The sequence below is a fragment of the Chrysoperla carnea genome, chromosome 1 (assembly GCF_905475395.1).
Source record: "Chrysoperla carnea chromosome 1, inChrCarn1.1, whole genome shotgun sequence".
Lineage (NCBI taxonomy): Eukaryota > Metazoa > Arthropoda > Insecta > Neuroptera > Chrysopidae > Chrysoperla > Chrysoperla carnea.
The window spans coordinates 81,676,651-81,684,090 of NC_058337.1; positions in this window are offsets into that span (position 1 = coordinate 81,676,651).

The following is a 7,440-nucleotide window of genomic DNA, read 5'->3' on the forward strand; positions in this document are numbered from 1 at the left end:
AATAATTAATTAATAATTAATTAAAAAATATATATTCATGCTAATTTTAGGTTATACATTGACATCTGATACTACTGACTTGTGACAGCCACTGAGTAAACTATAGCATCTATAGTTTAGCCATGTCAAGTTAGTCCCCGTTTAAAATACATTAGATACAAAAATTGTATCACCTGATGAGATTTTTAAGTCACTTTTTTTTCCGTGATTGCTTTCGAATAGCAGTTTTCGGGAAATTCGCCTTGTAATCTGGGGAAAACTTGTTTTCCTCTGAATTCGAAGTCATTTTTTACCGGTGAATAATTTTTTCTACCAAAAAGATTTACGCCATTTAAAAATTCATTTTCTTCAAAAGCCATTTCCAAAATATTTTCCCAGGCAATAGAATAAATAGGTAATATATAATATTTTACAAATAGTAAAAAGTTAATAGAAAGGGGGAAGGAAAAGGAAGGTTTCTAATTTCCATATGAGAAAAGAATTACGTAGTAATGTTACGGAATGTCGAATATAATCGAAAAATGAATTTTTTCCTTTTTCAGCACCTCGAAAATTATAAAAAATGTTCTATCGCATCAATGTGACAAAACAAAAACCAAATTTTGTTGAGCAGTGTTGTGCATTACTGTTGCCTTTAAAAGTTTTGAAAATGGCAGTTTGGAAATGAAAAACTGATATTGAAAGGAAAGACAACAAATAACGTTAAAATAGCACTTGAACCTAGCCGAAACTGCGAAGCACTATTTTATTTAATAAATCAATACATTTTCATCTGTACCTACGTACAGAAATCAACTGTCACGTGATTGAACAATTAAATTAATATATATCTATATATTAAATATGGTAGTTATAATTGTTACGGTGCATATCTATACATCAAATAAACGAATGGGTTAGGAACAAAAAAGGGTAAGGGACGGAAATGCTCATTTCATACTATTATTATCATGGTTATGTATCCAGTTCTACTAAAACTATTATGGATCATTCAAAAATATCTACTTTTTATATTTGAAACTATTTATAAAGTTTACGGTCAAGCGTCTTTTTCTGCTAGTTGGTATCAGTCCACAAGAAATTTTTCTAATCATACATTCTAATTAGTCCATTCCCTGTTGTCTGTCTGTCTGTTATCACGATTACTCAAAAACGAAAAGAAATATCAAGCTGAAATTTTTATAGCGTGCTTAGGACGTAAAAAGTGAGGTAGAATTTTGTTACCGAGTTAAAAAGTTAAAAATATTTGACTCGCCTACACACGCATCCATTTATAATAAATATTTATATATGCACGCATCATTGACAGTGAACAAAATTGCGTTGGTCCGTTTAGCTCTGCACTAAAACCAACTTCAGACTCCGTTTCGTTTAACCATGTAAAAATAATTTCGCATAGTTTAATTTTAGCAATAATTTTGAAATAATTGTAAGTAATTGTTACAAAATTTTGAGGACATCAAAATTTATATCAAAAATATTTTTACTGTTTATTTATAAAGTACTAGCTGTTACCCGCCCGCTTTGCTGGGCAACATGCCCACTTGCACCCCTCCCTCCACATTTCCTTGCGTTGGATAACAGTTTTGTAATGTACACGTCATGCTCTTTTATTTGATACCCCACTTAGGTATATTTGTAAATATTCGATATTTCCTTCCCACTTTCTCGCTACACATTTCTACCCTCCGAAGGTAAAAAAAATTTCTAAATGTAATTTAAAACATTCTGACCAAGTTTTGAACTATTAAAAGCCATTATTTAAAAAAATGAATTTTTTATTCATGAACACCCCCGCAACCCCCCTTGTGGGTGGAATTTCGTAAAATCCGTTCTTAGCTGACCTCTACTTGGCAAAAAGAATATTCCTGCCAAATTTCAAGTCTCTAGGTCTTATAGTTCCAGAGATATCGTGATGAGTGACTATCTATCTATCTATCTATCTATCTATATCTATAGAAAGTCTCCTATATATTTATAGATAAATTTTTTTAATCAGACAATTTTTATACTGAAAATCAATATTTTTACTTAATTTTGAGAATTCTACACGGCTGGGAATTATTGCAATATTATGTTATTTTAGTAATCTTTTGTGTGTCGAGAGATTTTATGACACATAGAGTCACGTTATAATTATGTAAAATTTGCCTTGCTGTACAATGGTTTACCTATTCTTGGAGAAAAGCTCATATCCACGGTTAACTACTAAAAATATTTAAATCAATCATCAATTAGCTCAGTTGGTTAAGGCGTAACCAATTCCGTCCGCGGTACGCTTAGAGTAGCGGATTTGATTCCCGCCGTCCCAACAAAATTAATCAATTAATAGTGTAATTATATAATAGATTGGGCTGGTGTAATGCATGGTATATGCATGAAGGAGGTACACTCAGCCTCTGAAATGGAGGAGCTAAAAAATGAAATTATCAACGGAAAGGTGGTAAAACACATATATGGTATCACAATGGGCTATATAGCCTAAGTGTGTCTTTCGTGGATAGCCATTGTAACCCAACCTAACCTACCGTTACGCATATCGTTACGAAATCAGAACATTATTTTAAATTAATATTTTGGTATTTTTGAATAACCTATGTATATATTTTATTGTTTGGAAGAGGATAGTTGTAAACCAGTACTTATAACTAAATTGGTGCAAATCAATTGTGCAAGGCCATTAACAGTAATCATGATTGATATATCTAATTTTATTGATTAGGTAACATTTTTTTATTTTTTGTAAATTTATTATTATCAATAATTGATAAAAATACTTTTTCTACCCTTTGTGATATCATTGTTGTAGTTGGATAGTATTTCTAATGAAAATTTTTTTTCGGTGGTAAAAAATTACTAATAATTAAGAAAACATATCATGAGGATTTGATTTTTTGTATTTAAAAAATATAAATAAACAAATATTGTAAGTTGTTACAATAATATTTTACCCATGAAAGCGTAATTTTTCGGTTATAATTCATTAAATTAAAATATTTTACGGAACAATAATAAATCGTTATTATTTTTATGAAAATAGTTAATTATTCTCTAAGGTTGATAGATTTTTGACAAACAAAATTATTCAAATGAAATTATTATTATCTCTTTCTTACTATGCACTATTTTTGAGAAATAAACGATATCCTGGCTTGGCTTGACCGACTCCGCAAATATTATACAGACTATCGTAATATATTTTGTTTGAGAGTAATTCATAAATGAAGGGAATATAATAGTTAATGAACAATTTGCTACAAATACCAGTTGAAATTTTTAGCCTTTTTCCTCTGAAGATTAAAAAAAAGATCCTCTAGATGGCAGGATATATTTGTACCCCCCTAGTGTTGCCATTTCGGGGATCTTATTTTAATCTTCTGAGTAAAAAAGCTAATTAAAGCATTATATTTTTTAAATAATACTAATAAAAATTTTTATCTAACTACATAAGACAAATTATAAACATTATCATATTATCATTAAATCCGGACATACAATAATTAATAATACCAGATCTTTTTCCCCTGAAAATTAAAAAAAGATCCGCTACACTAGGGGGGGGGTACAAATATATCCTGCCATCAAGAGGATCTTTTTTTTAATCTTCAGAGGAAAAAGGCTAATTATGTGAATTGCGAATTGACAGCCTCGTAGAGCTGAGCCGCTTAATAAAAGTATTGTATTTTTATTTTGAACCTGGTGGTCTTGGGGTTGGATTATTATTTAAGTATGCACTATAGGCATGTTTCTGATTCAAATCCATAACAAGCAAAATTTACAAAATTTAAAAAAAAAAACCGACAAACGCGATTTTTTCCTTGTAGCTCTCTCCAAACTGAACCAATTTTCTTGATGCATAGCTAAGAACACTCTTACTTAAATTACCTTACAGACTAAAAAATCATAATCATTATGGTTTAGGAGCTACGATGTCACAGACAGACAGACACACACATAGCGGTTAAATGTATAATAAATTACCCTTTTTGCGTCGATTGTAAAATATTTACATGTTTGTTATTTAAAAATGTATTTTGTATTTTTGTGGTACCTACCTCTTCTTAACTTAAGCTATCAAAATACGTGATCAATATTAATATAGGTATGATCAAAATGGCGATTAAATATGGAAAAACTGCAATTACCTGACACTATCATTGTTTGTTTACAATTTTATTTTGTTAATTTTTACATTTATCGGCGGTTTATCAAATATCATAAAATTTACTAGATACTGCTCATCTGCTTCCATGCAACCATAATGTCCTACAGCGAATCGTGGCAGAGTACAGCTAGTAAATAATATTTATTTAATTTATTTTTTTGTTGATTACTTATAATTAATTTTTTAATTTTGAAATCGAATTGTCGTCATTCAGACTTTGTATAAAAACATATTTCGGTAGAAGTGGTACTTTCGGAAAATTATGATAAATGATCGAGTAAGTGAATGAATGAATGAATGATAATTCGTTTTATATATTTTGATTTTCATCCAGATAATAAAAAAATTACCCTGAATATTAGTTCAAAAATTCAGAAATTCTTTTATTTTCTTTTTAATAAACTATGATCAAAAAAAATAACCACTATTAAAGTATTAATTATCCTGTGGAACGGTTAAAAAAAACAACTAGTGAATATCACACCTGTGACGTTGTCTATGACGAAACAGCTGATGAGAATACAATGGTTACTTAGAATAATGTAACACTGCCATATTCATCCATCCCATGCTCATATTGTTTCATAGACTGTATAAAAACCATTTAAAATGTAAATTTGCATCTAAAATTTGAATTTTTATTACTTCACTATATATACAAATAGTTGATGATAAAATATCTACGGAGTGGTTTTAAATGATTAGGGTAGTTTTTATGATAGGGTGGCTTGAAACATGGAAAATCTTAAGAAGTTGGGGAGTCATGGAATTTGTCAGAAAACAGTCGACTTTCGACCGATACATCGTTAAAATTCATTTCGAATTTGAAATGAGAGCAAATTCTTAAAATTGTGTTTATTTTCGATGCCGTGAGCGTCGTTTATGATTATTTTATGTTTGTGTATATAGAAAACACAAAGGTTTCACACTGCTATATAAGTGATACAAATTAGATATTTTTATTAAGAAACCCAATTTTTAAATTTGTTTCAAATTGTGTACTTTATATAAGTTAAAACACCTCATACATGACATTTTAATGTCTTTTGCTATTTGAACACATTATACCACTTATGAGGTTGAAACTGTACACTTCAATGGATTAATGCACATTAAGTATTTTCATAAGAACATATAGATGGAAACGAAAAAGTTACACATAAGCCGGGACTTGAACGAGGATCCACTAGATATCCCGCCATACTCTAATCATTTTAGGGATTCACCTCGGAATCTAATGGAATAAGTTGAATTTTTGTGCAAATTTTTATTTTGATAGTACAAATGTTATCTCATAAGTCACATATGGTCACGTTGGTCACATTGTTGTTTCAAAAGTCACATTGTGGTCACAAGGCAAGGGAAACGAGATATTCTCAAAAAACTGATTTTCGCGACCTTTGATCTTGAATATCTAAGGACGCACACACGTGACCATACCTATAAAACCTAAAAAATTCAGCTTATTCCATTAAATTCCGAGGTTTACCACTTTTTTTGACTACGATGATCGGGTTATCTAGGATGTAGGCTGCGTAGACTGCGCCTGTAACAAGTCGTTGGCTGTGTCACGTATCCAACTCCATCAAAATGTGGAAGTCAAACAGAGTTTATGTTTGCTGCATATATTTTTAGAACATTTCATGAAATAGATTTCGTACTAAAAGTGGTAAACTAAATATAACATTTAATGATATAAACATTTCCTAATTCTTTTCGAAGTATAATTTTGGTTTACATTCTTTATTTCCATAAAATGATAGCATCATTATTTTCAAAGCTATCTGTACGTGTCTATCTTATTCACTCGGATTTGTTGGTAGCTATTTATTTAGTTTTTATTATCCTTTATTTTTTTGAGAAATATACCATAATTTCTCGTCTGTGTATAAATACGATAAATTCAATTATTATTAAAAAATGAATATCTCAGCTTGTATTGAGTGCAAATAAAATTGTATAAACTAGGGGTGCCCATATTTTGCCAATCTAAGTTGTCAAGAGCAGGGAATATGTGTTAAAAACTACTTTTTATATATCCGAAACTAATTAGTTCTTACTGAAGTTTTGAAGTTATAGAATTATAATAAGATTGATACAGTACTTTTATTCTTTTACATCTTGCTAATCTAGGAATACCTTGCGTGAATGTAACTTTACGTTCTGTTACTAATGTAATGGTCAGTCTCCTGGAGCGACTTCTAATGAATGATAAGTGATAGACTTGTCCAATGAACTGTATCATTAATTATTTACAAATCTAGGAGTCAATCACAATTTCATAGAATGGGTGAACACGTTAGAGGGAGACACAACCAGCGATCGACTTGTTGGGCATCTCTGATGTAGACTTTGTAGAAATTTTATTAAGTGTTTTAGAATATTATTAAGTGTTTTGCAAAGTCAGTGTCAAAAATCAAAAACTTTTTTATAATGTATTAAAAAAAAATGTTAGCCGAAAATTTTCTAGATATTTCACCGGCTTTTTACTGAAATTCTACAACCTATCAACAAAAATTTTATTCTTTCGCAAGCGATAAAATAAATTTAATCGAACCTGTACATATTTAAAAATAAGTTATGGAATGCTAAGTAGAGCTAATAGAGACAATTATAAGAAAATTTTTCAATATAATAATTTCACTTTAAAACCAATCAATCAATCAATCAATGTTGTCAATAGCTTTTCTATATACCTACAGATAAAAATTCGAATGTATTAAATGAAAATGACTAATAGAAATTTTGTATTTCATTCATTCTTAAAGTCATCGTTTCTTTTTCAATTTCATTTATCCGAATGGAAGAGATCCGGTATTTGAGTGGCTATCTTCCATACGGCTTTTCGGTTCATATTTGTTGTGCCTTTTTCCGTTCAAGATCATACAAAAACAAGGTTGAATCATTATTTTATTATCTTGAAACCATCTTGACTAGCGAATCGGCTTACGTACAAGAAATACAAATGATATGACTGTACTTAGAAAATATAGAGGAGAATAAGAGAAAAAATGATTGGATTAAAAATATTATAATTTATAATATCCAAGGAATATTTTAATTATCCTTATTTGAACACCATGTTTTTATAAGTTTCTTGATATGTTTAAACTAACGTAAGCTTTGGGAATCCTCGAATCTATTTTGACTGGTTACGGCACGTGATGTTTGTACACATGTATTTTCGTTCAAAAATACGCAAAGTTAAAATTTTCAATTTAGCACTGTTCCCTAGCTAACATCTAGTTATGTACTTCCCCTTTTGTATTTTCTGG